General features: G+C 39.0%; 1 long non-coding RNA gene across 1 annotated transcript; it reads left to right on the top strand.

Moving 5' to 3' along the window:
- Positions 1-4,033: 4,033 nt before the first annotated feature.
- LOC132022225 (uncharacterized) lies at positions 4,034-15,786 on the top strand. The gene is made up of 3 exons (XR_009405550.1): positions 4,034-4,097; positions 13,174-13,267; positions 15,724-15,786. It is a non-coding gene; the product is annotated as an uncharacterized LOC132022225 (long non-coding RNA).
- Positions 15,787-20,227: the final 4,441 nt, after the last annotated feature.

The following is a 20,227-nucleotide window of genomic DNA, read 5'->3' as shown; positions in this document are numbered from 1 at the left end:
TAAAATTTTCATCATTTTTTTTAACCCATTCTAACAGTTTTCTGCCTTCTGCTTAGAGTGTTTTATTCATCAACATTTAACACTATTGGTGTAAATCTACCATTGTATTATTAACCTTCTCCTTATTTCAATGTTTTTTTTTTCTTTTTTAATTCTTTTACTTCGTCTTGCCTTTTTTTTTTTGAATGATTTGATTATGGGTTTTTAAAAATTTCATCTTAGTCTATACATTGCCTTTTTAGCCTTATTTTTTGCCTATTTATTAGTGGCTTATTAAGGGCTCTGGGATTTAAAATATACACCATTAGCTTTTCACAGTCTAATTAGACTATTTTTGATATATTTTATATGTATCACATCTTCATATATTATAAATGCCACATTACAATGTTATAATTTTTAAAATTTGCATATATTATTTGCCCCAGGAGTACAGGTCTGTGAATCACCAGGCTTACACATTTTACAGCACTTACCATAGCACATATCCTCCCCAGTGTTCATCACCCAGTCACCCTATCCCTACCACCCCTATCCCCCAGCAATCCTCAGTTTATTTAGTGAGGTTAAAAGTCTCCTATGGTTTGTTTCCCTCCCAATCCCATCTTGATTCATTTTTTCCTTCCCTACCCCTGACAACCTCCCACTCTGCATCTCAAATTCCTCATATCAGAGAGATCATATGATAATTATCTTTCTCTTATTAACTTATTTTGCTCAGCATGATACCCTCTAGTTCCATCCATGTTGTTGCAAATGTCAAGATTTCGTTTCTTTTGATGGCTGCATAGTATTCCATTGTATATATATATATACCACATCTTCTTTATCAATTCATCTGTTGATGTACATCTAGGTTATTTCCATAGTTTGGCTGTTGTGGACATTGCTGCTATGAACATTTGGGTGCACGTGCCCTTTTGGATCATTACATTTGTATCTTTAGGGTAAATACCCAGTAGTGCAATTGCTGGGTTGTAGCATAGCTCTATTTTTAACTTTTTGAGGAATCTCCATACTGTTTTCCAGAGTGGATGCACCAGCTTGCATTCCCACCAACATGTAAGAGGGGTTTCTCTTTCTCTGCATCCTCACCAACATCCATCGTTTTCTGACTTGTTAATTTTAGTCATTCCGACTGGTGTGAGGTGGTATCTCATTGTGGTTTTGATTTGTATTTCTCTGATGCCGAGTAATGGGGAGCACTTTTTCATGTGCCTGTTGGCCATCTGGATGTCTTTGCAGAAATGTCTGTTCATGTCTTCTGCCCATTTCTTGATTGGATTATTTATTCTTTGGGTGTTGAGTTTGATAAGTTCTTTGTAGATTTTTGGATACTAGCCCTTTATCTGATATGTCATTTGCAAATATCTTATCCCATTCTGTCAGTTGTCTTTTGGTTTTGTTGACTGTTTCCTTTGCTGTGCAAAAGCTTTTGGCCCTGATAAAGTCCCAATAGTTCATTTTTGCTCTTGCTTCCCTTGCCTTTGGTGATGTTTCTGGGAAGAAGTTGCTGTGGCTGAGGTCAAAGTGGTTGCTGCCTGTGTTGTCCTTAAGGATTTGGATGGATTCCTTTCTCACACTGAGGTCTTTCATCCATTTTGAGTGCATTTTTATGTGTGGTGTAAGGAAATGGTCCAGTTTCATTATTCTGCATGTGGTTGTCCAATTTTCCCAAAGTCTCTGTTGAAGAGACTTTTTTCCATTGGGCATTCTTTCCTGCTTTGTTGAATATTAGTTGAACATAGAGTTGAGGGTCTACTTCTGGGCTCTCTATTCTGTTCCATTGATCTATGTGTCTGTTTTTGTGCCAGAACCATACTGTCTTGATGCTTAAAGCTTTGTAATAGAGCTGAAGTCTAGAATTGTGATGCCACCAAATTTGGTTTTCTTTTTCAACATTCCTCTGGCTATTTGGGGTCTTTTCTGGTTCCATATAAATTTTAGGATTATTTGTTCCATTTCTTTGAAAAAAAAAAAAAAGTTGGTATTTTGATAGGGATTGTGTTAAACGTATAGATTGCTTTAGGTAGCATAGACATTTTCACAATATTTGTTCTTCCAATCCATGAGCATGGAACGTTTTTCCATTTCTTTGTGTATTCCTCAATTTCTTTCGTGAGTACTTTATGTATGAGTACACATTCTTTGCCTCTTTGGTTAGGTTTATTCCTAGGTATCCTGTGGTTTTCGGTGCAATTGTAAATGGGATCGATTCCTTAATTTCTCTTTCTTCTGTCTTGCTGTTGGTGTATAGAAATGCAATTGATTTCTGTGCATTGATTTTTATATCCTGATGCTTTACTGAATACCTGTATGAATTCTGGCAGTTTTGGAGTGGAGTCTTTTGGGTTTTCCACATAAAGTATCATATCATCTGCAAAGAGTGAGAGTTTGATGACTTCTTTGCCAATTTGGATGCCTTTAATTTCTTTTTGTTGTCTTATTGATGAGGCTAGGACTTCTGGTACTATGTTGAATAGTAGTGGTGATATTGGACATCCCTGCCATGTTCCTGATCTTAGGGGAAAAGCTCCCAGTTTTCCACCATTGAGACTGATATTTGCTGTGTGTTTTTCATAGGTGGCTTTTATGATATTGAGATATGTACCCTATAGTGGCACCTGGGTGGCTTAGTGGGTTAAAGCCTCTGCCTTCGGCTCAGGTCATGATCTCAGGGTCCTGGGATCGAGCCCCACATTGGGCTCTCTGCTCAGCAGGGAGCCTGCTTCCTCCTCTCTCTCTGCCTGCCTCTCTGCCTACTTGTGATCTCTCTCTCTGTCAAATAAATAAATAAAAATTTAAAAAAAGAGAGATATGTACCCTCTATCCCTACACTTTGAAGAGTTTTGATCAGGAAAGGATGCTGTAATTTGTCAAATGCTTTTTCATCATCTATTGAGAGTATCATATGGTTATTGTTCTTTCTTTTATTAATGTATTTTATCACATTACTTGATTTGCGGATGTTGAGCCAACCTTGCAGCCCAGGAAAAAAATCTCACTTGGTTGTAGTGAATAATCCTTTTAATGTACTGCTGGATCCTATTGGCTAGTATTTTGGTGAGAATTTTTGCATCTGTGTTCATCAAGGATATTGGTCTGTAATTCTCCTACGGTGTTATAATTTTATTTTAACCTGTTCTGCATTTCTTAAATAACTAAAAGAAAAACTGTATTTTTTGAAAGCCAAGATATTCACCATTTCCAATGGTAGTCATTTCATCATGAATATCTGAGTTTCTACCTACTTTCATTTCCCTTCTATCTAACATACTTCCTCTATATTCTCTTGGGTTTATTTTATTTTATTTTATTTTATTTTGTTTTCCTGAAACTGCCTTTATTTACCTTTCATTCTTAAAGGATATCTTCACTGAGTGTAGAATTATTAGTTGGCAGTTTCCCACCCACCTCTAGAACCATAAAATGCTGTTCCTCTGTCTTCTGGTCTCAATATATTTGAATCTAGTCACTAACTTCCCCTATATCAAATGTGACTTTTTGTCTTTATATTCTTTTGAAATTACCTCATTAGTTTTCAGCAATTTTACTATGATTTACTTAGGTATGGTTTTCTTAATATTTACTGTGCTTGAATTTTTCTGTATTTCGTTATTATATAAATTTATGTCCTTTACCAAATTTGTAAAAAATGAGTTGTTTCCTCAAATATTTTCTTCTGCTTCATATTCTCTTTCTTCATCTTCTGAGACTGCAATTACTCATATATTGGGCCTTTTAACATTACTCCATGTCCTAGAAACTGTCCTTCCCTAACTTTTATTTTAGTTCTTTAAATTGGATAATTCTATTAATCCATATTCAGTTTCATTGACTCTTTCCTTTTTCATCTCCATTCCACTTTTATTAGATAGGGGTCTCTACAGAAACAGAACCAATAGAGAGAGAGAGAGAGTGTGTGTGTGTGTCTGTGTGTGTGTGGTTTGTGTGTATATGTAGATGGGTAAATAGATAGATAATCTATTTATTTATTTATTTATTTATTTATTTTAAGGAATTGGTCTCAGCCTTTTAGGCTGGCAGGTACGAGATCTCCTAAGTGGCTGAATGGGCTGGCAGGCCTAGACACCCAGGTAAGAGCCAATGTCACAGTTCAAGATTGAAGATCATCAAGCAAGACTGTCAAGCAAGCCATCCTTGTTGGGGGGATTTCCATATTTGTTTTATTAAGACCTTCAGCTAATTGGATAAGTCCTGTTCACATTATGGAGGGTAATCAGCTTTACACAAGGTCACTGATTTATGTTACTTTCATCCTAAAGACACCCTCACAGAAACATCTAGAATAATGTTTTGACCAAATATCTGGGCACTGTAATCCAACCATGTTAACACATAATAGTAACTATCACACTGCTGTTGTGTCTGGCTAGTGAAATTTTTATATTAGATATTGTAGTTGTTAAACATAGAAGTTTCTGTTTTGTTCTTTATATAGTTACTATTTCTTTGATGATATTTTCCATCTTTTCATTCATTGTAAGCATTTTAAAATATGAGGCATTATTATAGTTATGCGTTTAGAATCCCTACAGGGTTATTATACCACCCTTGTCATCTCAGGGCTCATTTTCATTGATGGTTTTCTATCTTGAAGTTGAACCACATTTTCTTCATTCCTCATGTCACATAATTTTGGATCACATCCTGAGTATTGTGAATGTTATGTTGCGGAGATTATGGGTTTTTAAATATTCTTCCAAAGAGTCTCGATTTTTTGTTTTGTTGGAGAAGGAACTTGGTTTGAAGGAAACTGCAATCTCTTATCATTTGGCAGACAAGTTTAAATCTCAGTTCCTTCCCTTTTTAGCTCAGACATACACATGCATGTACATGAATTAGGGATTGGCCAGAGACTTATTCAGAACACAAACACCAAATTTGTAACTACTTCTCTTTGGTCCTCTTCTTTTTGGAAATTCCCCTTCACTTCTCAACTCTCTTGTTGCTCACATTTTTTCCTCTAGTTCCTCTAGTTTCAGGCCAGAAAGACTTGAAACATTCACTAGGGTTTACCCTCTGGCTAAAAGTTGTGATAACAGGGAATGCACACAGTGTCATTCCTTTTTGCAAATGCTAATCTGCCTCCAGAATATTGCTACTTTTGTTCTGCTCCAGTAATTGTAGGTGGTTGTTTTAGTTGCTGTTGTGTGTGTTGCCCAGAATTTATAGGTTTAGTACCATGAGGGACCAGTCTAGTAGAAGCTAGTAAATTATACTGGCAGCAAACATCTTATCTTATTTTTGAAATGATATTTTTGTTGTATATATGTTGACTGAAGAATTTTTAAAAACATTTCAGCACTTTTAATATATTTTCACTTTATCATCTGACTTCCATGTTTCTGTCTTGTTATTACTCTTATTACTTCTCCATATTTGTATTGTGTTTTTTTTTTCTCCTGTGGATATTTCTAATATTTCTCCTTTATATTTAATTTTATAAATTTGAATATGACATTCCTAAGTGATTTTTTTGTTATTTTTTATTTTACTTGGAATTAGTTGTACTCTTTTTATCTGTGGATTAATTTCTTTTACCCATTTGAAAAATTCTCAGCCAATATAACCTCAAACATTTACCTTCCTTATTTCCTCTTTCTTTTTTCCTGGGACTCTAGTTTCAAGGATATCAGATTATTTGATATTTGTCCTCTAGATTTTGGATGTTCTGCTCAACTTTAAAAAAATTATTTTTCTCTTCCTTCTTTTCTTCCTCTTCTTCCTTCTTCATATAGTATCAGGTGACCTGTCTTCAAATTCACTGATCCTTTCTTTGCTTTATGTAGTCTGGATTCCTCCTTTTTCATGTAGTAATTTTTATGGAATCGTACAATATATAGTCTCCTTTCACTTAGCAGAACAGATTTGAAGTTAACTACATTATTGCACATATCAGTTTGTCCATTCATTTTAATTGCAGAATAGTATTCAATCACATGGTATACCACAAGTTTGTTTATTCATACCAGATGATGAACGTTTGAGATGTTGCCAGTTCTTGGCAGTTTTGAATAAAGTCTCTGTAAACATTCACACAGAGTTTTTATGTAAACAGAAGTTGTAATTTCTCTTGAGTAAATATCTAGGAATGGGATGGCTGAGTCATATGGTATGTATGATAGTCAAATTTGTAAGAAACTAAAATTGTTTCCAAAGTGGTTGTACGACTTTTACATTCCCACTAGTAAAGAATTAGAGTTCTGGTTACTATAAAATCTTAGCAGTACTTGATATTGTCAGGAAAAAAATATATATAACCATTGTTGTTGTAGGTTTTTCAGAGCTTTTATTTGCTCTAATGGCATATGAATGCTGAGCAACTTTTTATATGTTTATTTTTCACCATTTCTTTGGTAAATGAAAATAACTATCCTAGGGTCATAAAATGAATTGAGAAATGTTCTCTCATTTTTTATTTTTTAAAAAATATTTCATTTATTTTTTGAGAGAGAGAGAGACAGAGACAGCATGAGTTGGGGAAGGAGTAGGGAAGAGGGAAAAGTGGACTCCCTAATGAGCAGGGAGCCTCACCTGGAGCTCCAACCCAGAAACCTGAGATCATGACCTGAGTTGAGTTGCTTAGCTGATAGCCATACAGGCATCACTCATTTTAGATTTTCTTGAACAGTTTGTGTAATACTGGCATTTCACCCTTAAACATTTGATAGAATTCACCATTGAAACCAACTGGGTCTATGGTATTTGCATGTGTGTGTGTTGGTGTGTGTGTGTGGGGGGGTGGTTGCGGGGAAGGTTTCTTAACTACAACTTAATTTATTAAATAAATATAGGAATATTTAGGTTAGCTACTTTTTCTTTGCTGAGTTTAATAGTAGATATTTCTTAAGGAATTTGCCTATTTTATATAATGTATAGAGTTTATCTACATATATAGTTGATATAGTATTATCCTTTTAATCCATAAGCTCTCTAGCCATGTCTCTCTTTTATTATTGAAATTAGCAATCTTTTTTTCTTGTTAAATCTGGCTAGAGATTTTTGAATTTTACTGATTATTTGAATAAACCAGATTTTTATGTCATTGATAGTTTTCATTGCTTTGCTTTTCTGATATCAAAATTTCATCAGTTTTTGCTGTGTGTGTGTGTGTAATCTAATAGTTGTCTTTTGTAATAGTTGTCATACTTGAGTTTGAGTGTATTTTTTTCTTTCTAAATCCTTGCTGAAGTAGTGCCTCAAAAATTCTTATAGTGAAGGCCTATAACTGTTAAACTATTTTTTATTTTGTGTAAATGTGCATGTCTTTCTGTTGCCATTCCAAAATATACTTTTGTATATAAAATTCCATATTTGGCTATCTTCTTGTGCATTTTGAATACTTTTACCTACCACTTTCTGCCTCCTGTCACTCTGTTGTTAAGTCTGCTCTAGGTCATACTGTTGAAATGTGGTAGTCTGTCTTTTTTCTCTGGTTGCTTTTATCATTTTTCTCTTTATTCTTAATCTTTATGATACCTGCATGTGACTATGTTTTATTTTTTTAGTTATTGAGGTAAAATGTTAGTCGACAAATTTATGTGTTCTTCCAGTTCTATAAAATTTTGTCTTTCTGTTTTCTTACTCTTCTATTCTCTTTATTTAAGATACACATTTGAAAATTTAAAAACTCTGTAGCTTTTATATTTCTTAACTGATATCCTAGTTAAATTCCTTTGCACTATTTTCCAATTCCTTTTGCTGTATCAAGTCTGGATAGTCTTTCTCATCTAAGTGACTCTATTTTCCACCTCCTGTTCTCGTTCAATTTCTGCCCACTTCTGTTTCATATTTTCCCGTTTGTTTCCATAGAAATTGTTCCTTTATATCTTTGATATTCCTACACAACTTTATTTTTTAATTTTTCTTAAGCTGTTCTATAAAATTAATTTCATATAAAGAGAACAGCTTTTCAATCTGCTAGTATTTGGCTGTCTTTCTTACCATAAGATAAATTTGTGCCTTTAACATTTTCATCTTAGATTAACTTGAAAGCTTACTCTGCCCTCTAGATGTGTCCTTCTTATCCTATAAAGTTTGAAGTTTCCATGCCGCCTCATAGCTCTACTGAGACCACACATAAGCTCCATGTCTGAGGCACCTCCACATTCCATTCCAGTGGCACTTTTGTGGACATGACAAATGCTGTCACTCAGCCAGCAGATAGCTTGGTTCCATTTCTAGTATTTGTGCTCTCCTATATCCCTTGTCCTATGAACCTGAGCTCCAGGCAGAATCAATTACAGCTTCTTTTGGCCTCATGTCCTGGTGAGAGCTGCCCTTAAGGCACTTTACTGTAGGTGCAGACCCGAGCTTTAATCTCCCAGTTCGTGTGGAGCACCTTTAATCTGTTTTGCCCCATGGATTACTGGCCACCACTGCTTTGGTTTGGATCACAACCCAGAAGTCCTGTGGCTTCAGCTCTCCTCATTGCTTTGCATTTAAGTTCTATTTCAATCTATAGTGATGTTTAAGTTTTTGAGCCTAACTCTTCTCTTTTCGGATTTCTCTTTTTGTACTTAATTTATCACTGCTGTGTCTTTAAAGCTGACAGAGGGTACTAGACATACACTTGATGTCATCTCTATCAGAAGTCGTCTTGTCTTTTTATAAGTAGAGATCTGAGACTGAGAAGAGGGAGCTGTCTGGTCCAAGGCCCTAGAATGGGCTTGTCCCAGAGTATGAGCGGGTCCTCTGGTCTCCCACCTCCAAGCTCCAGGACCTTTTCACTGTCTGCAGGGACTCAGAAACTGCGCTGAAGGGCAAGACTCAGTGCCGAGCTGCTTCCTGCTGTCTTGCGGGAAAGGCTAGGAGGCTGGGGAGAATCCCCTGATGTCTCCTGAGAAGGTGGAGAATGTGTTTACCAGATTTCATCACCCCCAAATTCTTGTCTGGCTAAAACCCTTTTCTTTCAGCAAGCTATCACAGTCCGAGGGAAGCACACCACGGTGTGTGATGCCACACACAGCTGATGACCTTCACATTCAGCACGACTGGAAGCCCTAGAAATGGTGTTTTCCCTTTGGAGGCAATGTGGCTTCCTTATAAAGAAGAGATATAAAGGGAAGCTATTGATTTTCAATTCAAAATGGGCAAATATTTAATTGGGTTCTGCACAAACATAATACAATTATCAGTTGAAAAGTGTCACTCAGCTGAACAAAGAAGGCCTTCCGTGTGGTATGTGGTATGTGCAGGACAAAACAAAGTAAAACCTGGCTGCTGATTGGACACCCATTCCTCATAATATTCTGGGGCTGTGTGATTACGGGCTGTCTGATGAAACTATTTTACAACTCCAAAGTCTGTAAAGAGAAAGCTATCGAGAAAATTCCCAACTGAAATCAAGATTTTAAAATTCAAACTAGAAGTTAGGTATTTTTTCCTCCTTTTCATTACTTTAAAAGTTAGCTAGAAATATACTTCTGGTCTCTCTGGCCTAGCAAATGCACTTGAGGTTGAAAATGACTCAAGGTTCTCCTCACATTCCGGTGGGGCTGCCGTGATGCCCCGAGACCTCTTACTCCTGCAGCTCCCTGCTGGTTCCATGTCCAGAAGGCTCCTTTCTCCCTCATTTCTATAATTCAGAGTTCCAGACAGAACCTGACACACTCAGCAAGCTGCTTTTCCTTGCAAAACATGTACTGGGAGACGATTCAAGTTCCACGCACCTCTCACCACCCAGTAGTGGTATGAGTGGGCATTCTGCCGACCGAGTGCCGGAAGGAAGGTTGCTGCAGATAAAGGGCAGCCACAAATCTCAGAAGATTGTCATTCCTGAGCCCAGCGCCAGGAAGGGGTTATTTCCCTTGCTATGTCCTAAGATTACCGTGTGCAGCAATGGACCGATGTGAGCTGGCCAAGGGGGGAGTGTTTAAGGGATCACGGCAGTGTTTGTCTAATGCTTTGAAGATAAAGGTGAAGACAATTGGGCACATTCCTATTCTTGCAAATGATCTAATAATTACTGTAATAATTATCCTCATGCAACAATAGACATATTTGAGAACATTGAATTTCATGAAGTATTGTGCATCCCTCAGCAGCGGTCGGGCTCATTGTGAGTAACAGTGCTGATCAAATAACGGAGCGCCGCAAAGCCGCTCTCCTCACTCACCGGGGCTCACATTGAGCTCCCTCTCTCACACCTTGCAATCACATAACATACAATAGCAAATACACTCCAGGAGGCTGGAGGGAGGCCAGGGAGGCGCGAGGGCCCCACTCCCAGGTCCTCTGGCTCTGCCTGTCAAACGGTAAGTGAGTATCTCCAATGAACCAGCTAATATCTTTGTGTTCAACTGACAGGCTGTTTTGACATTATTAGACACAGCCAAACAAAGGATGAAAACCAATTGGTAGCCACGTTTCACAGTTCCTGGTTGTAGGCACAAAGCAATCAAACACACCTGCCAGAAAGCCTGAAATGTGGGCTTTCAGCCCGGCGTTGTTCAAGATCTCCACCAACCCTTCCCTCCTTCATGAAGTTTTTCCAGCTAAAGTAACCGTGGGACGAGTCCCAGCCCTATCCAAATTGCAGGGTGAGACTCCTGTTTTGCCCCAGCCCTCATAAACAGGTGCTTAACCTGTTTAACCCTAGATGGCAACAGGCCACCCAGTCAGGAAGGTACAGGGAATGATAGGGGGATTCTTAGGTATAGAACATGCTAGAACTTAAGAGACCAGGCCTGCAGGTGGGAAGAAAGGGTCAAATATCAGGAGGGATTTTTTTTAAATTAATTAATTTATTTTCAGAAAAACAGTATTCATTATTTTTTCACCACACCCAGTGCTCCATGCAATCCATGCCCTCTATAATACCCACCACCTGGTACCCCAACTTCCCACCCCCTGCCACTTCAAACCCCTCAGATTGTTTTTCAGAGTCCATAGTCTCTCATGATTCACCTCCCCTACCAATTTACCCCAACTCCCTTCTCCTAACACCCCAAATATCAGGAGGTTTAATCCTCTGCGGGCTCTGTGTTCAACCTAATTTCCACATCCCAGAGCTTGAAAGCCTGACACTTAACAGGTTAAAGAGTTTTAGGGCAGACAAGGTGGTACTACCTTACATGATGGGAAGTAAATTTGGAAGTGTTGATGGTGTAACAATGGATCCAGAAGAGTTTTGAGTCAGTTCAGAGATAATAACTCAGAAAGAAAAAAAAAAAAAAAAAAGAAAAAAAGAACAGAAAAGAAGCTGTTATGTTCTGGTATCTCCCCTTAATCCAGGTCTCTACCAATGGACCTCTTGATGTCCTAATTAGAGAAAGAATCCAAGCTGGAAGGATGGTGGTCCTGGTGGCATGTGTCTTTTCTCTGATGTGGCAGGAAAATTCAGGTTTGACCTGTATCAGCTCTGCCTGAGACACAGGATCCTGCCTTCCTTTCTGCCTCCAACCTTTCTGGGACACTCTTACTGGAACATAAGTATGGGTCTTGCTTCAAGCACGTCTCCATCTACTGTAGGTCAATATCAAACAGCCAAACAAATGATCAGTGAACTTTAAAAGTTCAGCAACTAACAGGGCCTTAAAAAAACAAGGAAAAAGGAAAACAGTGATAATTTTCCCAAAGCACTGGAGATTTAGACCTGGAGTAAAATCTCATCTGTGTCACCTAGAGCAAGTCACATAGGACTTCCTTAGGAGTTAAAAAAAAATACAATAATACCATTTCTCTTAGCTTATAGAGTTAACATGAAGGTAGAATGAGGTGATCTTCTGATTTACAAGTTTTGCTTTTGGTGTATTTGAAAATGTCTTTCTATGTATGGATGATGAAAATGGTCTACTTTGTTAGCAGTTTAAAATTTTTGCTTTTTTGGGGGGGGTTTCTTTTTTGGTGTGATTTAAACAATGTCATTTTTTTTGTCCCTTTACGGATAGCCTCTAATACTAATACCTTTCATAAAAGAGACTGTCTTTCCCTAGTGACTTATAATGTGATTTTTGCTCTAATGCAAATCACCGTTAATGTGCAAGTTTGCTTCAGGGCTCTCTCTTTTGTTCACTTGTTACTTTTCTTTTATGCAAATATGTCACTTTTTTTTTTTTTTTTTTTTTTTTTAAATTTCTCTAGCTCTAAGGTTTGTCTTGATTTCTGTTGGGAGAAATTCTTCCCTCTCCTTCTCTTGACCTGCCTCCTTGTCTTCCTTTCTCCTCCAAAGATGTTTGACTCTTCTTAGATATTCCTATTCCCTTCTGTATTTTAGAAGTTATTTGAAAGATTCCATCTCATAAAAATCTTGTAATTTTAATATGAACCCCTCTCATATGCAGGTTAATTTGGTGGATAATTGGTATTTTTACAAGATTGCATTTTCCAAAAATGAACATTGTATTTTCATACATTTTATCCTGATTGGCTTAAGGTCCTTCAAGGGAATTTTAAATTTTTTCTTTGTAAATATTTCACACATTTTCTTTGCCAGACTGATTTCTAGAATCTTTAATGATCATATTTTGATTGGTTCCTGTCAGCAGATGGAAAAAATATTAATTTATATTTGCTGATCTTCTGTTCAACACACTTGCTTGTATAAATCAATATCTCAACTAGAAACAGATGAAACACTCAGAGAGGCTGATTTGAGAAGAGTTTAGTGAAGGGCCTGTTTACAGAGGTGTGGGCTGGGCATCACCACGGATAATCACCATGGATTAAATACAGCAGTCTGGGGCTAGTAATAGTAAGGCTCAATCCTCAGCCCTCTACCTGAAGGCTAGAGGAGGGAAGAATGCCTGGAACAGGACATAGGGAGGTCCCCAAAGGGGGTCTGCCTGACGAATTAGGACATCGGTGGAGGGGATCCACTGGCCAGCAGCAGCTACCCAGGGTTGGGGAAACAGTAGCCTGGCTTTACTTTCCTCCGATAGATCTCCTGCCTTGCCTCTGCTCTCCCTCTCACCACTGGCCAGATCTGTCTGAAGCTTGTAGAAGTTAGTGCCACGGAGCACAGAGAGAGTGGGGAAGGGTGTGGATGGGTGTGAAAGCACAAGTGGAAGATAACTCACATGTTGCCGACTTCAGTTAGTTTTTATAGTTTGTCAGTCCTCTCGTATTTTCCAGATAGAGATCTGTGACGTGTTCAAATATTTTTCTCTATTGATCCTTAAACTTTTTCTTGTCTATTTCACTGTCTAGGTCCTCCAGTGTAATGTGAGCTACTAAAGATTACGACAGTGAATTGGTTTGTCTTGTTCCTGATTTGAATGAGATCACTTCTAAAATTTTACCAGTAAGTAGGCTGCATGCTTTAGTATGGATTTTTTTTTTTTTTTTTTTTTTTTTTAGTAAGTTAAGTTGGCTACTTTCTGATCCTAGTAAGGGTTTCCTGTTGTTGAAAAAGATCATGAGCAGATTGTTATATTTCAACATACATTTTCATACCCCTATTAAACATATTTCTCACTGTGTGAGTGTGGTTAATTCCATTATTATGTTTGTGTGTGTGTGTGTGTGTGTATGTGAAAAAATACCCTTGCATGTCTAGAATAAATTCTACAGTTATGATGTATTCAAAAAAATATGTACTGCTATTTTTGATATGTTAGTATTTTGTTTAGGAGAGTCACATCTATATTCATAAGTGAGATTGCCTATACCTTTTTTAATGATCCTGTTTTCAAATTAAGTTTACACTAGACAAATGAAATAAGGTACATATGTTTTCTTTATTCTTGTCAATTTTGAGTAAAATAAGAATTACCTGTTTTTTTGAAGGTTTGATAAAACTTCTTGATATGGCATCCTGGTTTGTATGTTTTTGACTGTTTATGCCATTTGTTTAATAGTTACACATGAATTTGGGATTTGATGTATTTTGAGTCAATTAATGTTTTACTATAGTTTCAAATTATTGATGTAATATTATGCTGAATGTACTTTTATGATGTCATTTAAGTTTTATGTTTGGTTATGGCATAATTTACATTTGTCATATTGTTTGTATCTATCTGCTTCTTTTCTTTTACTCGTTTTCCCTGATCATCATTCCTTCTGTCCGTCTTCATCCCTTTCCTGCTTCCTGTTATTTCAGTTCTCTTTCAGTTATCAATCATCTCAATAATTTTTTTTATTTTATAAATTTTCTTCTTACCTCTACTTTTGACTTTTCAACACCATCTCTGGATTTACTTCTTTCCTTTTAAGCTAAAGGTTATAATTAGTTTTTTTTTTTAGATTTTATTTATTTATTTGACAGACAGAGATCAGAAGTAGGCAGAGAGGCAGGCAGAGAGAGAGGAGGAAGCAGGCTCCCCGCTGAGAGAGAAGCAGAGAGCCCCATGCGGGGCTCGATTCTAGGACCCTGGGATCATGACCTGAGCTGAAGGCAGAGGGTTTAACCTTCTGAGCCACCCAGGTGCCCTTATAATTAGTTTTGATCTTTATTTTTTTCTACTACATAAATGAGAGACTGTGGACTCTGAGAAACAAACTGAGGGTTTTGAAGGGGAGAGGGATAGGGGTCGGGTGACCCTGGTGGTGGGTGTTAAGGAGGGCATGGATTGCAATCCATGCAATCATGGAGCACTGGGTGTGAAGCATAAACAATGAATCTTGGAACACTGAAAAAATAAAGTTTAAATAAAAAACACACTAAAAAAATAAATATGTAAGACTTCACATTTTCCTCTGAGAACTTTTGAGATGCCAGATGCCCCATAGAAATAGTTATATGACCATGACTACAACAACTCTCATGGAAGCTATTTGTAGGTATATATTGCTTTCTTTGTAATTCAGTTCTAAATATTTAAATTTCTATTATGATATTTTTCAGCAATATTGTGTTCTCAAACTGCCAGGGTATTTTCTTTTCTCTTTTTCCTCCTTCCTTCCTTGCTTTTATTGGCTAGATTATTTTCTTTTTTCTGTTTCTTCCCCCTAGATATTTTAGACATTCCCCTTCATACATTCTGTTGCTGTTCTTTTGGTGCTACTCTAAAATTCCTTACCATTCATACTTCAGTTAACAGAGTCCAAGGTTAATCAATATCCTTACCTTCCTTCTGAACCTCTTTCTTGTGGGCATTTCAAAATTTAATCTGCTTTGCATTTAAACTCTCCCAAATACATTATTTTTATTGGTGGTATTTTTAACAGTTAATGCTAATTTAGATTTGCCAACGTGTTTTGACTTTCTTTCTGCTCCACTGATTTTATACCAAATATTTTCAATATGTCACATCTTCAGTAAATTGGAACATCAAGGTTACAAGGTTCATTTCAGGAAGAGTGTGTACCCTTGACAGTTCTCCTTGATAGTCTTTTTTTTTTTTTTTTTTTTTTAAGATTTTAATTTATTTATTTGAGAGAGAGATATCACAAGTAGGCAGAGAGGCAGGCAGAGAGAGAGGGGAGGAGCAGGCTCCCCCCTGAGTGGAGAACCCAATGCGGGGCTTGATCCCAGGACCCTGAGATCATGACCTGAGCTGAAGGCAGACGCTTAACCCACTGAGCCACCCAGGCACCCTTCCTTGATAATCTTTTAAAAGCCACTTCTGTTCCACAGAAAGCATCATGGTGATTTAGCTTACAAGACAATGTGGATTTGTCTTATATCTGCTTCATCAATGTCAAACCTCAAAAATCCCAACTAACTAGGAAAAATTCTGTCAGAAATACAGTCCATATAGGAAGGAGATGTCATTTTGTGACCACCCCAAACCCTATTCCTCCTTTTTCTTCAAGGTGTGGCATCAGATGTCTGCTAACAGAAGTCTCTGGGTTTAATGGAATGAAGAAGAATGATGTGTAAGCTGTATGTGCTTTGAGTAAATACGGTACTTCTGGATCATTCGAAGCCCTTTTTCCTGTTGACTCTGGCTGCCAACAGGATGGTCCTTCAGTTTTCAGGATCAGATCTGATGTGTGGATAAGCTGGTGATATACTTGAGGATTTTGGTAGTCTACACATATAAACCGAATACCTCAGCCTCTGTGTGTGTGCGGGGTGTGTGTGTGTGTGTATGTTAGAAATCTGTATTTTCCTCATATATTAGGCCCTTCTTTAACTAAGCTGTGCTACAGACACGTTGTGCCCTTAGCCTGAGGAAAAGAGAAACATTTTGAGGTTTGATTTTTACAGCAGTGGGTTTTCTGACACCCCAGTAGCTGAATAATTTGGAAGTTATTGTGGCCTTATATCTCAATACATCTCCAAATCTAAATGTACATGTTAATGGATAGGACTGTGTGTTTAACGCTTACAATGTAGACAGAAGCTGACACAGGAAGCATTTTGTTTATTGTAGGCAAAATATCTGGCTTCAGCTTTTCATTCAAATTGTCATTTGTTTCTAATTGTCAGGGTTATGTAATAAATACTCCATCTGCTCTTTAAGAAAATGAACCATTGATAGTGCATTTAATATAGATTACATGGTAAACTTTCAGCTCTTTTAATAACTGACTCATCTTTGCTCCTGCTTTCTTCTTTCTTTTGTGTCTGGTGTGTGTCTGGTGTTAGAGTAATATGCATCCTTTCTTCCTTTATTTTTTTTTTTTTTAAGATTTTATTTATTTATTTGGGAGAAAGAGTGAGAGAGAGAGAGCATGAATGGGGAGAAGGGTAGAAGGAGAAGCAGACTCCCCGCAGAGCAGGGAGCCCGATATGGGGCTTGATCCCAGAACCCTGACAGCATGAACTGAGCTAAAGGCGGACGCTTAACTTACTGAGCCCCTCAGGCACCCCTGCATCCTCTTTTAGACCATGAACTCCCTGGAAACAAGAATTGATTTTATTCATTTTTGTGTTTCTCCTGGAATGTTACGCAGGGTTTTGCAAGCAAGGGAGGATGGCATTAATGCCGGCTCAGTGAGTGCTTGAGTGGGCATTATTGTCCCCTGTAGCCCTGGTACTTTGGCTCAGGATCTAGGGATGATGGAGGGTGCTTCATAGAACCCTTCCTGCAAGTGACGGCTAGCAGCCCAGGTGGCCCGCCACAGATGCCCGAGGAAACCTTCCTTCTCCCTCTCTCTGTCCTTGCCAGGATATGCGAAAGGAAAGGGCTGGTGGCAAATTTGCATACTGAGTTAGTTTATAAACACATCATAAATACAAACTCTCACGAGTTCTGTGTCTGAACATTGCACACCTCCCTCCCCACCTAATTATATTGCATAAATCTGCGGGTGAAAAAGATGGAATGAATCTTCACAAGTTCTGTGAGTATTTAGTCACCACTGTATTTTATATCAGCCACACTCTTTTCCTTGGCAATGTGTCTGCATTCTGTGCGTTTACTGCCTGGACACAGTCCTTCTTAATACTTAAACAAAGTCTTAGCTAGGCATATGCAGCCACGGTAGTAATGGGAGGAGAGTAGGAGCCATTTACAACTGGCGCTTGTCCAGGAGACAGACACAGTCATGCCAGTGACAAGAGGAAACGGAGTCTTCTCCGCTTTAAACTCTGAGTGTGCATAATGAACAGGGAAGTGGGGGAGGGGGGCACTGCCCAGGCAGAGAACCAGATAAGGTGGCGGGACCATTCCCAGTCTTGCCTCTGCCATACACCTCGTAAACTGATAACTTGGGGTAGAATTTCCCAGCCAGCAACTGGAGAAGAAGTGGGTTTTATAGCAAATCGAGACAGGCTGACAGCTCCCAGTAAACAGAACATAGGTCTTCTTTGTAACCTGGATAGGAAGTCGCCATCTGCCTCCCCGTGTCTTGTCTTGGGCACGGATCTTGTGCTAGTGTGTCAGAAGCTGACCCACAGAATATAATAATGATAAAATTAACAGATAGGTCACAGTTATTGAACGCATACCAGGTGCCAGCAACTGTGCCCAGTGCTTTATAACGATTTTATTTACTTATTAAAGAGAGCGAGAGAGAGAGAGAGAGAGCACGCGTGCTCAAGCAGTGGGAGCAGCAGGCAGAGGGAGAAGCAGGCTCCCCACTGAGCAGGGAGCCTGATGTGGAACTGGATTCCAGGACCCTGGGATTGTGACCTGAGCTGAAGGCAGATGCTTAACTGACTGAGCCACCAAGGCACCCGTGCCCAGTGGTTTATACACATGAATCTCATTTCATCCTTTGTAAAAGTCCCTTGTACTTATTTTGATTTCACAGATAATAAAGCCAAAGCTCAAAGAGGTTAAGTTGTTTTCCCAATGCCTCCCCAGCTAGTGATGGGCAGGGCTGGGCTTATGAGTCCAGCTTAGTTGGTGACTGCGCCTGCTCTTCACCATCTTTCCTGTGCTCTCCCACCCTTCTAGAACCCACGACACCCTCTGCGGATGACCAGCATTCCTCGTACCGCAAGATTCTGTGCTTCCTTGCTGAGGCGTCTCACCCTGCTGGACTATGAACTCCTTGGAGACAGGACTCCTCCCCTCTCTGTATCCCCACTGCCTAGCGTGGTATCTGGTGCAAAGAAGGAACACAGGAGATGTGTGATGAACGAACCAGTAAGTAAATGACACAAACATTTGGTAAGGGGCTTTTCGTCAAAGAGCCCTGATTGCTGCTTGCTGGTAATCTCTGCCCCAGTAGGGAAAATCATGTCACATAATAGGATTTAAATTTATTTTTATTGTTTTTATTTTTAAAAAGATTTTTATTTATTTAAGAGCGAGAAAGAGAGAGAGAGAGAGAGAGAGAGCACATGCACATGAGCATGAGCTCGGGGAGGCGCACGGGGCGAGGGAGAGCCAGCTCCCTGTGGAGCAGGGACTTCTGTCTGGCTAGATCCCAAGACCCTGGAATCATGACCTGAGCTGAAAGGCAGACGCTTAGCCAACTGAGCCACTCGGGTGCCCCTAAATTTATTTTTAGATTTAGATGACAAATCAATTTTCTTGGTAAAACAGTCAAGAACTAAAAGCATCAGCAGAAGGAAACAAAAGGTTCTCTTTGGGAACAGACAATTTGACAGAAGACTGAGAGCATGGTTAGGAACCTGAGGTGGTCAGTCTGCCAAGGTCAAGCTCAGAAAGCCTCACCTCTCTTGTGTTTCAGAGCCTAGAGTAAGCTGTTTCAGTGCCTACTGACAGCCCCCTCTCGGGGTTTAAGTCAGCTACCAGCTGGCTGAGTTATAGCTGCTCCAAACCTAGGTTTCATTCCTTCTGAGAATACCAGGTGACGGATATGGTCTCTGGTTGCTTCTTCAGAAATACAGCTGTCACTTTGCAGAGTATGTTGGAGAAAAGCTACACCCCATGCAATCAGTAGGTATGCTCTGTTTGTAAATGCTGAGCTCAGAGCAAAGAGCAGACAGCTTCAGGCTGGCTCTGTGGAACTCCCCAAGAGGATTTGCACACACCCGGGCCTTCAGCCACACTAGTTAACGGTTCTCACCAGCTCCTTCGAGAGGGACCACTAGGTACTGAGGTCAGTCTGGAGTGTGTGCTTCACCTGCTGTCAGCAATAAGGACCCAGGGTAAACTATTAGGTTCTCACAGGACAATGGATCCAATTATAGGTTTCCCCAGCTATCCAAAAGTAGACCGTTTCTCTGAAAATGTTCATAAGCTGAAATGGTGTGAAGCAAAGAAGCAATTCCTATTCATTTATATGGAAAAAAAAAATTGAGTGTTTCCAGACCTCCAAAATAACCACTCTAAGGTTTTTGATACCACAGGATATGTATTGCTAAAGAAGGCACAGAATAAACCCAGATGAAAGGCAGATGGTCACAGACGCCGTCTGAAGCCAGGGTGGCTTGCTGCTGAGACGCTGCATGGGGTTCCTGGGAATGGAGCTTGGGGGGCCTTCCTGCTGCTCTTCTCCGTGTGTGCTGCCTCTCCTTCTCCTCACCACAGAGCAAATGCTGAATGAGATTTTCCCTTTTCACCTTTTTTCATAAAAGCAGATCCTTTTCAGATTTCTTTTAGGTAGCAAAACCAGGTGCTAAGGTAGGTCTTTTTGTAAAAGTGATGTGGCATGATCACAACATTTTGAAAAGCAGAGGATACCTGTATTCTCCACTAAGCTTTGAATTCAAAGGTGGAAAGCTTTTCCGGTTATGAACTGAATGGAGTCCATCCGTTTACTGGAGGAGAAAACCAAGCAGGCAGCCCTTTTTTGCAAGATGCTCTCTGAATGCCTGACATGCTGTCAAAGACGTGGGAGTATGCAGAGCCTGGGTTTTGTTTTTTCTTCAGATTGCTAAGAGGTCAGGTGTTTGGGGGTGGGGTAGGAGGCTTGTGTGGAAACTGTGGACAGGGTTGCAGAGACAGGCATGCAG

This window comes from Mustela nigripes, chromosome 7 (assembly GCF_022355385.1).
Source record: "Mustela nigripes isolate SB6536 chromosome 7, MUSNIG.SB6536, whole genome shotgun sequence".
Taxonomy (NCBI): domain Eukaryota; kingdom Metazoa; phylum Chordata; class Mammalia; order Carnivora; family Mustelidae; genus Mustela; species Mustela nigripes.
This window is presented reverse-complemented; position numbering and strand designations above follow the sequence as displayed.